We start from the raw sequence: 22,302 nt of genomic DNA, 5'->3' as shown, positions 1-22,302 counted from the left end.
TGGAACGTGGATTGACACTAAGGTAGTTTCGTAACCTATTATCCTAAAGGTTTTGAAATGCTGTGAATTAGCTGGTGAGCTTCCTTAAATATTTATTGTGCATGTTACAACTGATAATCGCTTTTTGATAATGTACTGTGATTCGTAGAAAAAGTATTAAGAATTGTAAATATGTAACGCAAATATATTTTTTATAAATGGGGTTGCAAATACTGTCCACTTTCATATGGAAATAATTTAAAATAAAAATAAAAAATATGCTGACAACTGTGACACACGTGTCACACGTTGAAGAGGGATAAGGGTTGCAAGGCAAATACAAGTTAAAATAAAGAAAACTTACCAATAGTAGGAGCAATTATTACTAAATTAGGTGTAGGTATCACTATTTAAACGAAACTAATATTGGGATAAGATAACAATGGCATTGCTGAAGGTTGGAGAGGCACAGCAAGGGGATTGAGTAATTTACAAAATTACTGCATTAATGCCACTCTCAAAGTGTTCGATGTGCTGGACCTGATTAGTGAAAATGTTGATGATTTTTAATTCAAAATGAAGCAGAACAGAGCTCATTAAATCTTTCTGGTATCTTAGGAGCATGTCTTACGCCTTTTTATTTTGAAATACTAGTCATGTTTGTACAAAGGTTTACACGAAACTCTGAATTTCATTGGAGATATTTGAATCAGAGGAAAGCTGTTATCACGTTGTGCCGTTTGTAGCCCTACTAATTCCAAAGCAATGTTGGTTTACACGTTCTCCCGCAGGTCTATTTTTATCCACCTAAGAATTTATATGTTCTATCTCCTTATGAGAACAGCTGGAATATGGTTTATAGTCAAATTTTGCGCTAATTAAATATATGTGAATTTATAGAAGATTATAATTTTTAATTTGGATAGTGCTTCATACATTCACATTTACGGAAGTAAAATAACTTTTATCTTGTATTGTCAATACATTTGGTTCTTGTTCCAGTTTCACAGAAGACGTCAATGAGTGTGCAGACCCAGTTCATGATGTAGTAACGTCTAGACACTAAGACTAAACCACAAAATACAAACTATTATTGTCGTAATTTACAAGCATTTAGGAAATGAATCACTACGCTATCACTGGGTCCCTTATTTGTAAACCAAGAGAAGACTTTTTGGTTCGCAGAGTCCACAAAACTCGAACTGACTTCCTTTTTCTTGTACTTACGGAAACAAGTCAGCCGTAGCCAACTACTGAATCTCAGGAACCTCATTCCGCAGCAGTTCACAAAGAAGGAATGCAGGCATCCAGAATGAAGAGAATTTTGTTTACATTTGAGACATTGCCTTTGAGCAACCTATCGAGCATGTCTTATAGTAATGCACTATAAATTTTCGATCTATTTTCTTTTTAAAGATATGATACACACAGTCATATTCTATTGTAGTTCTGATAAACACCAAGAATACAACTGAACTATTCTGCCTTTGGAGTCATGATATTATTCCTCAAGCTTTCTTTTAAATTTGTCTTTGCTTCGAGTTTCTGACATTTTCTAAAGTATAACTCAGATTTTGTTGTCTATCATCGTAACTATCCTCTCAATTGTAAGCTATCGTCCATTCACTTTAGATGTCATTTTAATACAACTTTTAATACCATCAGAATAACGATATTTGGATGAAGCACTTCTTGCAGATTCTGCTTCCACCAAGATAAATGCACCGAGCAAAGTGGTTCATGCTGACTACATCAGGTGGGTACTTGAGATGGTAAGGGATCAGATAGGAATAGAGGGGATGCAAGATTGAGACATGAGTTGCATGCACTGTAGAATGACCTTAAATAATCGTGACTCTGCGTTCAAGGCAAAGATCAGGGTATAGGACGTGTGTACTGATTTGTGAATGTTGTTTGTACAGCAGATTTCGTGTACCAGGATTTTCCGTGTACACACACACTATGATATGTTTTACTTTACGGGGTAAACATCGATAACATTTCTTGTTAGCCATTAACGGTTTTCTTCTGCTTTGTGTAGCACAATTAAATAAAAAGCTATTGGAATCCCAGTTCACTCTGGATACTCATTTCATAGGGTAGAGAACCTTAGCCAACTTACCAGCAATCTTCTCAGCCTCATCTCAAGTACAATGGACTCATGACCAGTGTGCTACTTCTGTGCAGGGGCAAGTACACCTTTTGATGACATCGAGGTGGCATGGTCGAAGGAGGACAGTTACAGATCGACAGTTTTCTGCTTTGACGCGGCAGAGTAGAAATAGGCCCCATTAATGTCCTGCATTTCCAGTAGAAGTAGGAACAGATTCATGTTATCTGTGGTAACACATATGAGGGAACAAAGTAATACGCACGGCGCATTTCGTACTGGACGCTTGTAGTTGTCAGTGTTGGTTGCCACACGTGTTTCGTTGATACGTTATGCATTTTTTCGTTGTATCGCCATATATACCATTCTTTCGAGGTTAAATCTTACATTATAAGCAGTTTTTGGGTGCATTATACTTAAAATTGTTGGAGAGGGCAGTGATAAGTAATGACAATAAATGTAAATTTTGACTGTATGGTACCCGACTCTACAGGCCAGTGTTAAAACTGTAGATAAACTGTGCAGAACTGAGTGGAACTTCCTTTAAATTGTGGGGACTTGTGATACGAACAATTGAATGTTACCTCAGTGGGTGTTAATTTTATTTGATAAGGCGAAACGTTCAGCTTACATCAGACTATGCAAAACTGCAATAAACCAGTACCATCTTGGCGGACCATGGATTATGTGTCAACTCTATAAAGATATCATTGTACAACCAGAGTATGGCTCATGGAAAGCTGTGCAGCAGAGCCATTAGGAAGTTCAATATATGTAATCGCTGGTAGAAGGAACTGAGTAACTTGCAAGATGTAAAAGTGTGTTATGTAATACTATCTGAAGTGAAGAATATTTGTTAAAGATTTGAAAGCACTTCAGATAGTAAATTGGCAATCTAACGAGAAAGAGATTAACTTAATAGAAGTATGGATACAGCAGAAATAAACTGCTGTAGAAATGATCCTTCAGCTACCAAGCACACTTAATTAAGTTAGAGATAATATGTATGAAAAAGTACTGTGTATCAAAAATGGCTGTACTGAAAATGAAGATTTTGTCTTGCCTGACCACCATGACAGGGTAGATTTGAATGAAGGTCGCAGACAATCTGAATTTGATGTCGAAATTTCAAATGAACCAACAGAACACTTACATAGGGTAAGCTGTGCACTGCATCACGTGAATCTTCGCCAAACTGGTTTCACAGAGAAGAAAACAATATTGTGGCATCAGTCAATAAAGCCAGATTTTAAATTAGTTTTAGGGGAGCAAAAGGAAACTGAAGGTGAATTCAAACAGGAGTTAAAGAAGAAATATTGGGAGAACTCAAAGAAAGTAATCAAATGTTACAGGTCAGCTAAGAGAAACTAAAGATGTGATGAATAAGAAGAGTTAATTGAGGGAAAAGTTGCCTACGAGTGAAGTAATGTATGATTAATAGGAACTTGAAGGAACCGAAATAAATTATTATGAAACTGAAGGCTAGAAATGAGAAATTATTAAGGAAATGAGAGCAGAAACACAGTAATTGTACAAAATTTAAATGAGGGTCAGGATAAAACACAGGATAGGCAGGACAAAAAATCAAAGAATGCCGTAACAGTCTCAGCGCTCAGGATGGGTCCATTATTTAATTTAAAAATGGCATTAGTGAGACTGACAAAAAACATGCCGAGGGAGTAAGACATGTGAAGAAAGATACCAACAGAGGCAAACTGAATTAAATACTGTTACTCATGACCAGTATAAAAGTAGCAGAAAATTTGAGGGAAATTGAGACAAATTTAGAAAGACTCTCCAAAATAGAGGCTGTGACTAATATTGTGACTAAAACAGAAGGTAAAATTAAATAAAGGATAGAAATGTGGTATGCAGGAGAAATTAGGACTGGTTCATGTAGGTGAATCAACAGGATGTCTTAGTTCATGAAAAATCCACCGTTTCTCTATAAAAGGTAACATACATCCCATGATATTTCATTCGACAGTTTGAGTTTGTGACTCCGGAGCACTGGTCAGAACATCAAAATATAAATGGGTTGCTAATAGACTAGAAGAGGATGTCATGTCATTGCGAACAGGAGTAACTAACACGTTAAGGCAGATGATCAGTTTATACAAGTATTTCTGAAACAATACCGGCCCAGCAGCACAGGAAAACACTGTAAGAAGCGAAATATTTGAGGGTATAAGCATCGCCGGTTGCTGTTATGGTAGTTACAATGAATTTTTCGGACACTCCAAGGAGAGGTACATGCATTTAACTGAACCATTAAAATGAATCAAACTTTTTTTTTTTAGTCGTCTGTCTTCTGTTTGGTTTGATACAGCCCGCCAAGAATTCCCGTCTTATGCCACTCTTTTCATCTCAGAGTAGCACTTGCAACCTAGTCATCTACTATTTGTTGTATGTATTCCTATCCCAAACTTCCTCTAAAGTTTTTACCCTCTACAGGTCCCTGTAGTACCACAGAAATTAATCCCTGATGTCTTAATACAAGTCGTATCATAATGTCCCATCTTCCTGGCAATGTTTTCCATACATTCATTTCCTCAACGATTCTAAGGCGAATCTATTCATTTCTTATCTTATCAGTCCAACATTCTTCTTCAGCACCACTGCTCAAATGCCTGTCCTCTTTTCTGTTCCAATTTTGCCATGGTCCTATATCGCTGCCATACAACGCAATACTCCAGAAGTACATTCTCAGAAATTACTTCCTCAAGTTAAGACCTATGTTCGATACTAGTAGACTTTTCTTGGTCAGAAATGCCCTTCTTGTCAGTGCTAGTTCGCTATTTACCCTCCTTGCTCCATACGTCATAGATTATTTTGCAGTTTAGGTGATGGAATTCCTTAACTTCATTTACGTCATGATCACCAATCCTGACGTTAGGTTTATCACTGTCCTCGTTTGTGCTACTTCTCATTACGTTTATTTTTCTTCGATTTACTCTCAGTCCATTATTCTGTACTCATTAGACTGTTAATTCCATCAACACATCATGTAATACATCTTCTCTTTCACTGAGGACAGTAATGTCGTGAGGGAATCTTATCATTGATATTCCTCCGCACTGAATTTAAATCCTACTCTTGAACCTGTCTTTTATTTCCTTCATTACTTCTTCGATGCATAGATTGAACAGTAGGGGCGACTGACTACATCCCGGATTTTAAAACCTTTTGAATATGAGCGCTTCGTTCTTGGTATTCCAGTGTCATCGTTCCCTCTTGGAACTCGTATCTATTTTATATTACCAATATTTCCCCACAGATTACCTATATTTTCCTCAGAAATTCGAGTATCTTGCACTGTTTGACAGTGTCGAACGCTTTTTCCAGGGCGACAAATCCTACGAGCGTGTACTCATAACGAATCCGATTACCGTTATACTAGTCTCTACTGCTGTTGATGCCCGCCTGATAAGAAATCATTGTTCTCTTTCCATTTCACTTCACTGACCCACAATAAATCGTGATTGAGCCTCTACATATCCGTTTTCAGATTGTCTAGCTCGCCTGCCACTTCTAAACTTCCGACATTCCGCACGCCAACTCGCATAATGTTACGATGTCATTGGTTGTTCAGTCTTTCTCTCATGATCACCACCCCGTTGGCAGTCCCTTCCCAGAGATCCGAATGGGGATTTAGTCGGGAATCTTTTGCCAGTGGCGTGATCATCGTGACACTTTCGCAGTGAAATGCTACACATCCTGTGGATTTACGTTATGTTTCTTTTATACAGTGGTTTCGATCACCTTCTGCTTTATCATGACATTTACCACTGCTGATTCTTCCACCTTTTAAAGGCGGCTTCCCACTCCATGGGCAAGAGAACGCTCTGAAAGTGTCTTTGCTCCTCTTTGACAAGGCCGTTAACACAAGTGAGGGTGGCTTTTTTTGCTGGAAATTCTTAGCCGCCATTGCTGATGACTTTTATTAACAATTTAAGTAGTGGTGAAATTTGAACCCAAGACTGAGGACGCTTTGATTACTGGTCAAAGACGCTACACCTCGTCCACGGGCCTTACCAGTTGCTATTATCATGCCTAGGTTTCCACTGTCAGTAAAGAGGAAACTTCAAAATGTCAAGAAAGATGACATCAATAACTAAATGCAGCTAGATTCGATGTCTAATAAGAAGCAAGGGGAGGAAAAACGGAGAAAAAAGAATTAACAAACAGCCATGAATAACTACTACTGGTGTGTGACGTCATAAGCGCGTGACTGAGTGTGAGATCGCTCTCTAAGTTTTCATATATTTTTAGGTTTCAGATACATATTTTAACGGTCTAGTGATAATAGTTGCTATATAAGTGACTTATTAGTGGTTTTCTCATTCACCTCCGCCTGTCTTGTGTTGTGACCTGACATTTGTGAGTGTTTCGTATCGAGCAACTTAACCTCTTACCTGTGTTTACATTCCGCGCTGACCAGTTGCGGCTGTAGCGGCGCATCGAAAGCTAAGTACTAATTTATTGTTTGTGTATAGTGGCTTATTTAGGAACTTTAGTAGTCTTCAACAGGTGTTCTTGGTGTTTTCTGGTGAAATAATTTTAGAAGAAATTTTTGGAAACTGTTTTCAGTTTCGTTACTGTGTCATTAGACGTTTGATTTTCTTTCTATGTTAGTCTTTTGATAAACTCTCATTTGCTGTTGATTAATACTGTTAATAATAATAGTTACTCCCCTTTTAGAGTAAGTTTGTGATTATTGTAGTACGTTTTTTAACATCTTCTTATTGTACTAGCGGAACTTAGATAAAATAGTTTTCTTGTTTCAATAACTGTAAAATTTTACCATGAGTGAGAAGTGTGGGCTTTGCCGTAGGTTCGTGAGTAGTGGATTGCGGTGTGAGACTTGTTCGAAGTATTTTCACTGGGGGCAATGTAGTGGGGAAGCCAGTGGCCATTCTGGTGAGATCCTGTCCTGGAACTGCAGGTTATGTAGCAAGAGTAAGTTGACAGAGAAGCAGGAGCGTAAGAGCTGCGCCCTTCAGGTGCAGTTGAAAAACGCACAGTAGGGGCTAGATAGGATGAGGAGGGAGAATGGGGTGGGGGAATAGGAGCAGGCTGTTGGCAAGAGATCTGCTAGGAGAAAATTTTCAGATAGTTTTACTATTGGTGTTAGCAATAGATATGACCAACTGTCCGAGTCTAGTGGAGAGCAATCTCTAGTAGCTGTAGATGTAGGAAGTATGCAGCAGACCTCAGCAGTTTCGGTGGCTAGGACAGTTGCAAAGTCTAAGAGAAAGAAGAAGGTTCTGCTGTTAGGTATTTATCATGGTAGAGGTGTAGGCCAGCAGTTCCAGGAAGTGTTGGGTAGTAAGTACCAGCATTGTGAAGCCTAATGCAGGGTTGGCTCAGGTGACTGTTAACATAGGGGGGGGGGGGGTTTATGTAGGGATTTTACTAAAGAGAATCAGGTAGTGATTGTGGGTGGGGCTGGTAATAGTATTGATAGGGATGGGGAGTATGATACAGATGGTGGCCTGGAAAAGGTAGCCACTCAGACTGGCAACAAGAATGTGCACTTCGTGGAACTGTTTCAGCGTCACGATCGGCCTCATCTTAATACAGCCCTCAAGCATAGTAACGTGAGACTTGGAGCCGCACTGATGACAGAAGGCATGAGTCACATTTCAATGGTGTCGGTGGAGTCTATCAGCAGCACGGGTTTCACTAGACATGGCCTGCACCTCAACAGGTATGGAAAGGGGAGGTTGTCAAAGCTTATAGGTGACAGCATAGGTGGGGGTGGTGGGATCACTCATGGGAAAATTCCTGTACTAGTGGGAGTTAGAGCTGCACCTTTTTTTAGATTGAAGTCAGCTGATAGGAATTCTTGCTGAAGGGAAGTCTCTCTAACAAAGAAACCACTTTCGACAAAGCTTAGGTATCCGAGAAATGAGGGAATTAGTATATCAAAATATACAAGGTATTAGAGATAAAGTTAGTGAACTGCTTATAGATGTTGACTCTGAAATTATTGGTATATCTGATCACTTCTTAAATAAGGAGATAATTCAGAGGCTTCCTTTACCAGGAAACAGGTTGGCTGGCAGCTTTCCTAGGAGCACTTTGCGGTGTGGGGGAGTAGCCATGTAGGTGAAAAACGGTATCCCATTTGATCAATTTATAGGAAATACAAAAAGTTAATTACATGTGGTGACTTCAATATTAATTGTATAAGTGATTGTGCATGGAAAAGAATGCTGGTAAACCTCCTTAATTCATATAATCTTATGCAAACCGTATTCTTTCCAACGAGAGTGCAAGGAACAGTAGAACAACCATTGAAAACATTTTTGTTCATTCCTCATTACTAAAAGGGCATTCTGTTAGCAAAAACGTGAATGGCCTTTCAGATCATGATGCACAAGTTTTAACCCTAAAAGACTTTTGTGCTGCAACACATGTTAAGTATAGTTATCAACTTCTTAGGAAAGCTGATCCAGTTGCTGTAGAGACCTTTGTAAACCTTATCAAGGAACAAGAGTGGCAAGATGTTTATAGTCTGATACAGTAGACGATAAATATAATGATTTCCTCAAGACTTTTCTCGTGCTCTTTGAAAGATTCTTTCTGTTAGAACGTTCAAAACTGGATACCACCACAAACGGGCAGCCTGGTTGGCTGACTAGAGGCATAAGAATACCCTGTAGAACGAAGTGGCAATTACATCTAAACGCTAGAAACAGTCAAAATCTAAATGCAGCAGCCCATTACAAACAGTATTGTAAGGTGCTTAAAAAGTTATTAGGAAGGCAAAAAGTATGTGGTATGTAGATAGAATAGCTAAATCTCAGGATAAAATTAAAACCATATGGTCAGTCGTAAAGGAAGTGGCTGGTCTGCAGGGACAGCTCGAGGATATAGAATCAGTGCATAGTGGGAATGTCCGTGTTACTGATAAGTCGCATATATGTACAGTATTTATTAATCACTTTCTGAATATAGCAGGTGAACTAAATAGAAACCTAGTCCCAACAGGGAGTCATATAGCGCTCGTAGAAAAAAGTGTTTCGAGACTGCTCCTCCATGATACTGACAAGAGGGAGTTAATAATTAAATCACTAAAGACCAAGAACTCTCATGGATATAACGGGGTATCTGGCAGAATACTGAAGTATTATTCTATGTATGTTAGCCCAGTACTTAGCGATATCTGTAACTTTTCCTTTAGGAGTGGTTGGTTTCCTGACCGATTAAAATACTCTGTAGTGAAGACACTTTATAAAAAGAGAGACAGGGATAATGTTGAAAATTATAGACCTATTTCTATGTCATCGGTGTTTGCTAGAGTTATTGAGAAGGTTGTATATACAAGGTTACTGGAGCATTTAAATTCACATAATTTGCTGTCTAATGTAGTTTGGTTTTAGAAATGATTTAACAACTGAAAATGCTATATTCTCTTTTCTCTGTGAGCTTTCGGACGGATTAAATAAAAGGTGGCGAACGCTAGGTGTTTTCTCTGATATACCGAAGGCTTTTGACTGTGTTGATCACAAGATATTACTGTAAAAGTTGGACTATTATGGAGTAAGAGGAGTAGCCTACAATTGGCTCACCTCTTACTTTCACAACAGAAAGCAGAAGGTAATTCTCCGCAATATTGAGTGTGGTAGTGATGTTCAGTCCCAATGGGGCACTGTTAAGTGGGGCGTTCCCCAAGGGTCGGCTTTAGGACCACTGCGGTTTCTTATTTATATAAATGATATGCCTTCTAGTATTACAGGTGATTCAAAAATATTTCTGTTTGATGATGACACTAGCTTGGTAAAGGATCTTGCGTGTAATATTGAAACATTATCAAATAATGTAGTTCATGAAATAATTTCGTGGCTTGTGGAAAATAATTTTATGCTAAATCACAGTAAGACTCAGTTTTTACAGTTTCTAACTCACAATTCAACAAGAACTGATGGTTTGATCAGACAGAATGGGCATATTATAAGCGAGACAGAACAGTTCAAGTTCCTAGGCGTTCAGATAGATAGTAAGCTGTTGTGGAAAGCCCATGTTCAGGATCTTATTCAGAAACTAAATGCTGCTTTATTTACCATTAGAACAGTATCTGAAATAAGTGACAGTTCAACACGAAAAGTGGTCTACTTCGCGTATTTTCATACGCTTATGTCACATGGTATTATTTTTTGGGGTAATTCTTCTGATTCAAAAACGGTATTTTTGGCTCAAAAACGGGCTGTTCGAGCTATATGTGGTGTAAGTTCGAGATCCTGTTGTCGGCCCCTATTCAATAGTCTGGGAAATCTGCCATTGCCCTCACAGTACATATTTTCTTTAATGTCGTTTGTTGTTAGCAATATTAGCTAATTCCCGAGAGTTAGCAGCTTTCACTCAGTTGATACTAGGCAGAAATATAATCTGCATGTGGAATGCACTTCCTTGACTCTTGAGCAGAAAGGAGTGCACTATTCTGCTGCATCCATTTTCAATAAGCTACCACAAGAACTCAAAAATCTTAGCAGTAATCCAAACGCTTTTAAGTATTAACTGAAGAGTTTCCTCATGGCTCACCCCTTCTATTCTGTCGAGGAGCTCCTGGAAGAGCTGAAATATTAAGCTAATTCCAGTGTTACATTGTTGATTTTCTTTATTTAAACTTACGAATTGTCGCCTGAATACGTCTCTTGTATTTCATTTTATCTGTTTCTACTATCGCGTTATAATTTCACGTATTGACTCGTTCCATGACCATGGAGTCTTCTCCTTAATTTGGTCCCACGGAACAAAAAATAAATAATGACATCGAGAAAAGGAGAGGTAATAGCAGAAAGGATACGCATCGCAGTTAGGAACAGAATAGACCATGTGAAATATCCGTAGTTCATTTAGAAGAGGGAGGTGTGCATTTCTCGTTAGTAAAAAGACAGGAAGTTGTGATGGAGGCAACAAAGAATACCAGAATAATCGAAACGGGGGGCACCGACCTAAAGAAATAGTTAGGAGCAGGAAAATTTGAAGGTTTTTTGGTGCCAGTTAAATTGAACAACTGAAAGTAATGGACCACTTGTAAAATTTATGAGTTATGCTGAAAATGTCTGTATTATAGAGGCTCTTATAAAAGACGATACATAGGGAGTAAAAGAAGAATACCAGCCAACAACTGAAGTTAATGTTGAAATTGTGACAATGTCTGTGATTCTGGATCCAGGCAGCGAGTTAAGTGCCATATCTAAATATGAGGAAATATGGAAGAGTACAAAGATTCCAGAATTTTCAGAAGAAGGGTTATATATATTTACTGTGTGTGCAAGCAGAAGTAAGTTTATAAAGATGCAAATTCCGTTAGAATTTGAATATGAGATTATATTTGTCTGTAAATACTGTTATATTGTCAGAACTATAGGCGAATTTGATATAGGTAATGGACATGCTCATAGCAGACAGAACAGTGTGTGTCCTTGCTGAGTGTGCAAAGAAGACAATGAAGAGAAAGTGTTCAGATTCGAAACAAATGAGACCACACACAGTAGAAGCAACATTGTTAGTATAAGAATATTCAGGAAAATATGTACTGGAATTTCAGTTTGAAAGAAAATCTGCAGTCACATTTGGGGCTAACGCAATCTAAAGAAGTTAGAGAGACTTTCTTTTCTTCTTGTATATCAACATAACTGCCAGTGTCATTTACTTGAAAGTGAGTCAAGGTTTCAAAATATATGCAAAACTTGTAGCTCAGTTGGTGTCTAGATACCAGCCCGTAATTTATCTAATGACAAGTAGAAAACTGCCTAAAAATCACATCCAGGGTGGGCAGCACAGCGAGCCTCAGCTTTAATCGACAGAGTCGATTCGATCTCGGGGTGGTGCACTTCCCTGCCCCAGAAGCAGCACTCTGATTCGCAGCATTGCCTAGGAAGGCAGTCTGAAGGAGTCACATTAGATGCCTTGATTAAAGGAGAGGTTTCAAACATTCAATTAGGGATGAAGCCTATGTGATGAAAGGTTTATGTGTCAGTACGTAGACCCATTTTCCAAGAAACCATAGACTATTGAGTACTAATGGTATTGTGTTTTAGTTCATGATGCCATAAAAGTTTAACCTTATTTAATATCCTTGCCTAAGAGGGGAAAAGTGGACAATGAAAAAGGTGTAGAGATGGAAAATTACTCAGCGTTCACAAAGTAACTACACCTGTCCCATCATCATAGTACCAAACGAGGACAGATCATTGCATTTTACATTAGACCCAAGAGCAATTTCCAAAAAATAATACTGTAGATGAGTAGCCCAGAAACGTTGAAAGAGCATGTAAAGAATGGCATCACAAACATAAACTTAACGGTTTGTTTGTGGCAAGTGACTTTTGCTGAAAGTTGCATGAAGTATACAGTATCTATTTATGGAGGAAGACCCTAGCAATTTAGAGTTCTGCCTTTTAACTTGAAAGTTTCTACATTTGCTTTCATTTCTATGTTGGATGAGGTACTAAGAGATCATGTTCTGATCATAATTGCAGAGTATGTAAATCATGCATTAATATTAGCGAGAAATGTGAAAGAACATAAAGACATATTGGAGCTAAGACCGTCTATTTTGAAGAGAACAACATAAATTCAGTCTTAGACACATCATAATTTCGAAAAGGAACATTTTAATTTATAGGGCACAGCATGTAGCATGAACAGCGGCACTAAACCATTCTGAGGACTGAAGCCTACAACAACAGGGCACATCATATCACCTGATGGCATCAAACCAGCCCCAGATAAGGTAGACGCTGTTACAAATGTTATACCGCCCTCGAATAAGGAGTACACTGAGGACTTTTTGGTTTCACTAGATTACATCAGAAAAATGCCAGTAATGAAGCAGTTACTGTGAAGGTATTACTGGAATTAACAAAAAAATACCACTTGCATATGGACAACAGAATGTGAGCTACAATTCCAGAAAAAGTACTGCACATTATTATCTGAATTCACTTTCCGTTTTTATTCCGAGAGTTTGGAATATGTTTCTGAATCATATCCCTATTTGTTAAAAATGGGGAAGGAGTAGAATTAAAAGCTATCAGTTTTGCCAGTCATGTATAGAATACCTAAGGAGCAAGATACTCGTTACAGAAAAGATATCGCAGCTGATAGTGTGAGCTTTTAAGACGTTGATGTGTTATATTTGCCAGTAGGGACGATAAAGTAGCAGATGCACTGTACAGACTGCCAGTGGGAACAAAAATCACTGAATTTTAGGGCAGGAGAGAATTAAGTCTCAGAACTATATTTGACGAAAGGAAAGAACGAGGATAATTTGGAGGACATGTTATAAAATGTGGAGCGGACAGATTACAGACTACATGATGAAAGTGATTAAAGCTGACTCGAATAGGAAGACAAATAAAAAAGTGAGAAACTACTATGCAATACATGGTGGAGTGCTATATCGTTGAATAAATCCTGATAAACAACAGTGGAATGATAACTGGCGGGAACATACTGCTGAAAGGTTTGCGTTGTTCATCCATTATACCTATTAATATTTCAGTGCAAAAAAGTGGCCAGATACTTTGGAGAACAGCCTCCACAGAATCTGGAAATCAAGTAGTGTGCGTCAAGGAGCTAAAACGTTGAAAAAGATCCATACACATTGAGGATACGAGTACAATTTCGTAGTTTCGCATTTGTTGTTGATACATATGAAAGAATGCATACTAATTGTAAGAAGAATTTCAGCAAAAGCAATTATTGACAAACTCAAAAGAAAACTCTGTAAAACCTCAGCAAAACAGGGAGAATTACGAGCGATAGTCGTACTCAGTTTACATCGAAGTGATGGAAGAAAGTCCTGCAAGAACTGGATTGGAACCAGTTTACATCTCAGAGTATCATCCACAGTTAATTCGATGTTCCTGTGCGCATTATGTGTTTTCACCTCTCAGTGCATTCTGATATGTCCGGAATTACGTTGAATACGATCGTTTTTGTTTTACAGAGTCTATGCTGTGGGGAGGTACAATGTTGAAAGTGATAACCTCACGTATAAACGGTATTGAGACACTGCACTCCTTCCCCATGAGTAGTGTAGAGGAGAGAATGAGATACCCTTCAAATTACCTCTATCGTCGTTTTACAGTCGACACTATTGTCAGTATCATACGTAGATCCCTGTCGACAAGTGTGAGGGTCCCTCTGCTCCCTTCATTCTTCCCTCCCACTTCCGCTCCTCCCTCCCTGCCCTCACCTTCCCCAGTATAGTTGGCTCTCATATGATAGAGATCATTAAAGGCCTGTGCTGTAAGTGAAAAGAGCGCCATGAGGCGCTGTGAGTAAGTACTCTGGTCCATTCATCATGAGGAGGCTCAGGAGACTACTCTTTATCGTCCTGTCGACAGCGATCTTATTAGAGACGGAGTACAAGTTCGAATTAGGGCAGGATAGTGAAGGAAATCGGGATTTCCCTGAAACGATTTATGGCAATCACGGAGAACCTAAATCTGGATGGCTGGACGCGGCTCTGAACCGTTGTCCTGCCGAGTGCGAGTCCAGTGCGCTAACCATTGCGCCACTCTCTCGGTTCCATTCATCAGTAATAATTTAGTATTATTTTGATCATATATATATATCTTTCGTTATGCTTAAGGTTTTGCTATGGTTGCTACAGGCAATGATCCGATTCTAGACGAGAACACGCACCAGCAGCCACTGTCCACAGAATGTCTTCCCAGTCCCTCGGGCCTCTTGTCATTCGGCAGTACCGTAGCAGAGCTTCCGCAGCAGCAGCTAAGCTCTAACAGATTACTCGTATTCACCAGCACACACAATTTGACTGCTTGAGGATGTAATGGCGTAATGTAGTCTTGGAACCCAATAGAGAACGTTCAAATATGCGTGCCACGAATTACACTATCGCTATAGTATGAGAAAGTCCATAGACAGTAAGATGATGTCAGAATATCTCCAATCACATATATCTCAGTATAATAGGGGAGAGGTAATCATGGGCAATATGTATCGGCGGGCGGCGCGTCAGTTAAAATCTGAAGGTACGAGCACATACATTAAACTGCAGGTGCGGTGAATTTAATCTTCCTGTACAACGCTTTGCTGTTTGAGCAGCTGGCATCCATATATTAGAGCTGTGTACTATGTCGTATTCAGCCAAAGTTAAAGAATGTTAGTGATGATCCTCTCCATCCTAAATGTTTGGAAGTAGAATTACTGAAGGAATGGCTTTGTTTCTAACTGCTAAGATAGGCCTCGCTACGTTTCAAGCTGAATTCACAGAGATACGAAACGTGGTTCATTACTCTTTCAACTACTTAGTTTCAACTGGTTTTCAAGTTCATTTAACTACCCACATCCCATACACGTAGATCATCGTAATTAGAGACATTTTTAGGATTTTGGCATGGAAGAGAATACGGGAACAAATATTCTTGTACAAAATAATTATACATTTCTGAATATACATTTACACAAAAAACAAATCTCTTTTTACTTATGTTTCATTTAATTTTACTGACATCGGGCTTAACTTTAACTTGTAATCTAATTCTACCCTGTGTCAAGTAATTCTTTCTCCAGTACTGAGAGGGTATGATTCCGAATTACAGTTAATATCCAATATCTCCTGTTCAGTATCTCTTTTATGTATTTAACAGTTATCCTTGTTGCTTCCTGCAATTTTTCTAAGGTAAATGTATTCACAGATATTAATTTTATCTCTTAACTCCTGTATAGCACTGTTGTAAAAACACTCCACATTATATGCTCCAAGTTCTTAAAGAATTTCCGCTTAGACCTCTAAGTGTACAATTTTTCCCAACGAATTACAATGAAATGCAGTTATGTCAGCGGTTTTAAACTTTGCAGACTGTTGTTCTGTTGGTAGATGTACAGCATCCAGTCTGCCACACCTGTACACAGTCTCACCATGCTTTTTAAGCATATATCATGGAAATGGGGACTCTTAAACAGATTTTTCGTGTGTCCGTTAATGTATTAAATGCTCATGATCCGTCCGTCCTTTATGGCCAGCACTTGCGAGGCTCCTCATGTTCTGGACTGCATTTCATTTTCAAAATATTACGTTTACTAGAACTGAGCTGATAGCAGAAGAAATTCTCTGCCTTAAACAGCTCTACAGACTAAAGTGGCAGTGAGTAGGAAGCTGGTTCCTACAAAGGTAGAGTCAGCGAGTGAAACATAAGGACTGGTAGTGTATCATGAGAGTGGGGAAAATACGAAAGCCTTGATAGCAAATTTTTCTTGGCATTGAATAAGTACAAGAAGCACACGTGTTTTGGCATGAAACTCAGAATTTCCCTTATTCAGTATTAGTTATTACCGTAAACTTCTGACAATGCAAATACTAGGAATAGTCTGCACCTCATCATGGTTTTAGTGCCATAATATCCCTAATGGGTCGCTTGAAGGATGGATCCCGAGGAACAGATGAGCGCTGAGACAGAGGGAAGAAATAATGAGAACACACTTAAGTTCTTTGACACCAGCAAGTTTGTTGCAGGTAACAACACAGTGAGGTGACGCCAACAAGTGGGCTTACAATGTACACAGTGAATTCTGTTACTTGACTGAACTGGCATCAGTGCAGGGTCTTAGTAAGATGGCACAGTGGTGGTGGTAGGCCTACATGTGGCAAAGAGCGAGCTTACGAACTGACTGTGCATTGGCTGGGCATTCACATGAGTTACTGCCAACAATTAACAATGACTGTCTTGTGTGGTGGACTACGAAATTACTGTGTGAATTTTACTTCTACGCGCTTCGGTCCAGAACCGCGCTGACGCTGCGGATGCAGGTTCGAATCCTGCCTCGGGCGTGGCTGTGCGTGTGTCCTTAGGTTAGTTAGGTTTAAGTAGTTCTAAGTCTTGGGGACTGATGACCTCAGATGTTGTCCCATGGTGCTTAGAGCCATTTGAACCATTTTGAGCTGTTGCGAGAAATTAATATTGCCTGTCCGTACCTTTAGTGTGCCGTGGGTGAAGAGTGTATCGAGATGTGCTCGGTACTCGAATTATTCCTCATTAATGGAATAAAATGCATGGAATGCCGTTACCAGTGAGTGTGCTGCCAGAAGCGGTGGTGTCATGTTTGCTTGTTCAGCGAGCAGCCTTGTCATAATCTCCATAAGGGCTTCATTTGCTGTGCCTTTAACCGAACCATCTAGGTTACTGGAAGTACTTGCGGAGGGCTGTACATGATCAAAACGCGCATCAGTAATTAAAAAAGAAAGTAGTCAGTAGCACAGATTGTCTAATTGAAGGTGTAGCAGATGCAGATGCTTCTGGACATAAGGACAAGACCGCTCGCTGCGCAAGCAAACATGCCTGCCTCACCTGACGTAGCACGACCACAGCCAGTACCGTCTGTTTTCTTAACAGCATTCCGTAAATTTGATTCCACACCTGAGGAATAAATCGAGTACCGAAAGTAATAGGAGACATCTGACGTTTTCTGAGGCTGTAGAGGTTCCTATAATGAATACCAATCGAAATATTTCAGTTGCGGCAGAATGAACATCACGAGAATTATCCGATAAATTTAGATAAATGAATTGAAACTGCAAAGAAACGCAGGTAACAAGTGAAATACTTCTTCTGGGCGAGAAATAATAAATATTAATCCTTTTACGTTTATTATACTACAAATTAATTTAAATCACTTATTAATGATAAAAATTAGAAGTTTCTATGCATAACGGGCACAGAAAGAGGTATGTGGAGTACACTGAGTATCAGAAGGGACAGGTTGGTAGACGTTTTGTTTTGAATGTCACTATGGGTTCGTTTATCGATTGTCATTTTCTTGTTTGTAGTTCACTGTTGCTATTAGAGTTTGCATATTGTCATTTCGTCATTAGGAACTAATGAGTGGAGTCGTGGACGCTAGAAAATTGAGTACCAAGTGGAGAAATCGTAATATTTCCGACGTAATGTTGGGTTGGTGTTCGATAGAGTGGTGACAACAGCGGAGATAGCACGAAACTTTTACACCGTATATGGGGATAAAGCAATTGGACAGAGCACGGCAGTAGATTGGTTTTCTCCTGTTGAGGAGGATGGTTTTGACATTAGTGACTTTCTATATTCAGGATATTCGGGGTTTGACGCAGATCTTTTAAACGCACTATCCCACCTTCATCCATGACAGTGCACTCGCGAACTGGCAAAGGTGATGAACTGTGATCAATCCACCATCGTGAGACATTTCGTGGAGTGGGAAACTTTCAAAAATCGGGTGTATGGGTACCACAAGATCTAAGGAAAAATCAGAAAAATTAGCGCGGATGGACGTGTGTGCACCTATGCTTGCTCATATAGCAATTTGCTCTTAAACAACACCAACCATTCGTATCCTCTGTAGCTAATGGTGTAACACCATCCCAAATTCTGCTAGACTGACAAAAAGCTCTATACAGGGTTGAGAAGTTATTCTGTAGGCAACATATTCACCTGACCTTGCGCCTTCACATTTTCACCTTTTCTGCTCTCTGTCCAACAACCATCAAGGAACTTCCTTCCCGACTGAAAATGCTCACCGAACACGGTTCGACGAGCTCTTCGCCTCATAACTACGTGATTTCAACAGAGGTGGAATCGAAAAGTTACCCCAGCTTTCGTTGAATGTTGTATATTGTAAAGGAGAATATGTTACTGATGACTGAAGTCTCTGTTATGTGTGTCTGTTGCGACTTATGGGAAAACACTATGAACTTATGCACCCACCCAACATTTTCCGCTGAGGGTAGAAACTGCTGGGAACCGTAGAATTTGTACTACACAAAATAAGTAATTGAGGACTATGGATGAATGTGATAAATGGTCACTGGACCGGAAACAGTGGTGTGTCGCATCAGACCAGTCTAATGACACAAAAAAGTAGTACCTGTCATTTACAGAAATGGGGAGGGATATGGGAATTACTCTTATTGAACTAAGCCTTACAGGATGAAACTAAAACTCTCTCAAGAACTCTACGTCATGCTGTCCAAATGAGAACCTTAACTCTGATCACACATTACAGAAACCTCTGTTACAGATGTCTCATTCGTTGACAGGTGCTTAAGTTTCTAGAACTGGATGCTGTTGAAAACCCACGTCAGTGGGTTAGTGACAAGGTACTTTGATTCGGCGAGTATTAAATACTTAACAAATTCAGTAAAGTAGGAAAAGTGGAGCGTGTGATACATAGTCTACCAATGTCATTAAATCTGCTGTACACCTCATTGTTCACCTCCTCGTGTCCCATCTGCGATCCATAAACGAGAAGAATGAATCCAGAATGAGATTTTCACTCTGCAGCGGAGTGTGCGCTGATATGAAACTTCCTGGCAGATTAAAACTGTGTGCCCGACCGAGACTCGAACTCGGGACCTTTGCCTTTCGCGGGCAAGTGCTCTACCAACTGAGCTACCGAAGCACGACTCACGCCCGGTACTCACAGCTTTACTTCTGCCAGTACCTCGTCTCCTACCTTCCAAACTTTACAGAAGCTCTCCTGCGAACCTTGCAGAACTAGCACTCCTGAAAGAAAGGATATTGCGGAGACATGGCTTAGCCACAGCCTGGGGGATGTTTCCAGAATGAGATTTTCACTCTGCAGCGGAGTGTGCGCTGATATGAAACTTCCTGGCAGATTAAAACTGTGAGTACCGGGCGTGAGTCGTGCTTCGGTAGCTCAGTTGGTAGAGCACTTGCCCGCGAAAGGCAAAGGTCCAGAGTTCGAGTCTCGGTCGGGCACACAGTTTTAATCGAGAAGAATGAATGCCTACAAATTCGAATTTTCTTATGTTATTGTCCTCATCATTTCTCGAAGTACACCTGATGGAAATAATATGTCAGCTGAATCTTCTTGAAGGTCTACTCCTGGAATTTTAACAGTGCGCAACTCAGCCACGTACTTTTCCCATTCCATTCCATGCTTGGCTGTGTTGGATGTTCCCTGACTGCTACGATTAGTAAACTCTTCCACGGCCTTGTAGCTGTCACTTAAGACAGATTTCCACGAAAAAGCTTCACTAAATGCTCTGCCCATGTTTTGAAACGGAGTCGACCAACGGAACCAACAAATTGATGTTATTCTCTGTTGAGTAAGGTGAGTCAGCTACTACCTTTCCAGACTTTCGCTTCTTTTTTTTCGTCTCCTGTGCCAGTCTCTTTACCTCAGAGCAGCATTTGCAACCTACGTCCTCAGTTATTTGCTAGATGTATTCCAATCTCGGTCTTCCTCTACAGCTTTTGCCCTCTACAGCTCCCTCTAGAACCATGGAAATCATTCCTGTCCTAACATCGTGTCCCTTCTCCTTGTCAGTATTTGCCCTGTATTCCTTTCCCCTACGATTCTGTGCAGATCGTCCCCATTCCTTACCTCATTAGTCCACCTAAGTTTCAACATTCGTCTGTAGCACCACATGTCAAATGCTTCGATTCCCCTCTCTTCCGGTTTTCCCACAGTCCATGTTCCATTACCATACGAGGCTGTGCTCCAAATGCTAGCAAAGCATGTTATTACAATCAGGAGTTCAGGGATTACAGTAGTAAGGAATGTTTATCCTCGCCCTGCAATATATAGCCGACGAATGCGGGAATAGCTCGTTTTTCACCCAGCTCTCTTCATTCTCAGCCAGATGGTGTTCCTCGGCAGCCCTCTACTCCGTCGAAGCGGCCTTATTGATGTCGGAAGCGAGGGAGGTTGTGTCGCGTGGTTCGCGGCCGCCAGCAGAGCCGTTTTAATCTGTTTACACCACAGCGGCTGCAGGGTAAACACACTGTATCCCGCTGGCGGCCTGGCCCTTTGTTTGTACAGTCGGGTTGCGTCTGCGACCTTCATTGCGGTGCTGCTGTGTCGTCGCTTTCTCTTAGCCAGCGTCTTCTGCCTTTAGGTCGGTTTATTTTTGGAGCGTCTTCAGCTCAGTAACTCGCAAAAATAACTACGGCAGCAATGAAAAGATTCAGCACGTATTATAATAATTGTTATTTCTCTTTTTAGGACATGTGAGTCTCAACATTTTCGAAATTGCTACATGCTAGGTTTCGTTTGAGCAAAGAGCGAAAAGAGTTCCAATAACAATTGTCATTGCTTATGAGCACTGCATAGCTTCATGTCTGACCATGAAATATGTCACACCCTAAAATAAGTAAATATTAAAGAAGAGGAACAGAAACAGTAATAATAAAAATAGTACTAAGTTTTGTAGTAATCATAAAAGATTGGACAGAAATATTGTTGTGAATACTGTGTGAACAGAGTCCCGTGCTATGGTTAAGCACTATGTCGCTAGACTAACACATATATTATGCTTATGCATTACGGATATTTTAGCACCGTGACTGTATATTGAATGTAAATAAGTTATACAGAACTGGAACCAGTCACTTTTGTGGTGTCACCGCCAGACCCCACACTTGCTAGGTGGTAGCTTTTAAATCGGCCGCGGTCCGCTAGTATACGACGGACCCGCGTGTCGCCACTGTCAGTGATGGCAGACCGAGCGCCGCCACACGGCAGGTCTAGTGAGAAGTACTAGCACTCGTCCCAGTTGTACAGCCGACGTTGCTAGCCATGGTTCACTGAGAGTTACGCTCTCATTTGCCGAGACGATAGTTAGCATAGCCTTCAGCTACATTTGCTACGACCTAGCAAGGCGCCGTATTCAATTGATATTGAGATTCTATTAATGTATCATCAAGAGCGATGTTCTACAAATGTAGATTAAAGTTAAGTATTCCAGAAGCTACGTACTTTTCTTTATAGCATTCATTACGTATCCTGTTTCAGACCTCACGCCAGCCTGCGTGAGTTTAAGCGCGTGCCTTTCGGTTTCCTCCCATTGTGTCTAGGCTGTCTTGTCTAGACACAACAACTTTTTTTGAATAATAATGCTTTATTCCATGAACCGGTTTTCGAACCTTTTCAGGTTGATCTTCAGATGGTTTCAGGAGGATCTTGGAAGTTACATCATTATTGGTGGTAGCATATTGCTGAGTGCTGGTTTGCGACAGTATAGGCGGCTGTTTTCTTCGGGTCTGTCAGCCTCCATTTTGATGTCCAGAACACTTTCACACAAGCTATATTAATTCACACTTTGACAGTGACACTTTTCCAGCTTCCAGCAAGCGCTTTACAACTGTTTCTTGTAACAAAGATCTTGACAGAAAGATATGGCATAATCCTACTTTGTACAGAGATGTAATTTGTTGCTCTTTACATGTATTAAA

The sequence above is a fragment of the Schistocerca cancellata genome, chromosome 8 (assembly GCF_023864275.1).
Source record: "Schistocerca cancellata isolate TAMUIC-IGC-003103 chromosome 8, iqSchCanc2.1, whole genome shotgun sequence".
Lineage (NCBI taxonomy): Eukaryota > Metazoa > Arthropoda > Insecta > Orthoptera > Acrididae > Schistocerca > Schistocerca cancellata.
The sequence above is the reverse complement of the archived record's forward strand: the minus strand, read 5'-3'. Positions refer to the sequence as shown.